Raw genomic sequence first — 347 nt, forward strand, 5'->3', positions numbered from 1 at the left:
TTAAGGAATGAAACCAATGCTGTTAGATGGAGAATTAAATTCCCCATCCATCAACCCGCGATTCATCCCTTAATCTCTGTAATCAAAGAACAAAAACTGCTATGAAATTCGCGGTGTTATGAGAAACCTACTGGATAACTCGCCCGCTAATTAAAAAATCGTCTCCCCCCTCCTAATTAATATTAAGGAATGAAACTAATGCTATTCGATGGGGAATTAAATTCCCCATCCATCAACCCCCGTTTCATCCCTTAATCTCTGTAATCAAAAAAGAAAAACGGCGACGAAAGTCGCGGCGCTATGAGAAACCCAATGGTTTCTCGGCGCAGAGTGCCACCCCAATAATT

The sequence above is a fragment of the Diachasma alloeum genome, unplaced genomic scaffold, assembly GCF_001412515.2.
Source record: "Diachasma alloeum isolate Michigan unplaced genomic scaffold, Dall2.0 Dall_scaffold_00685, whole genome shotgun sequence".
NCBI classification, from domain to species: Eukaryota; Metazoa; Arthropoda; class Insecta; order Hymenoptera; family Braconidae; genus Diachasma; species Diachasma alloeum.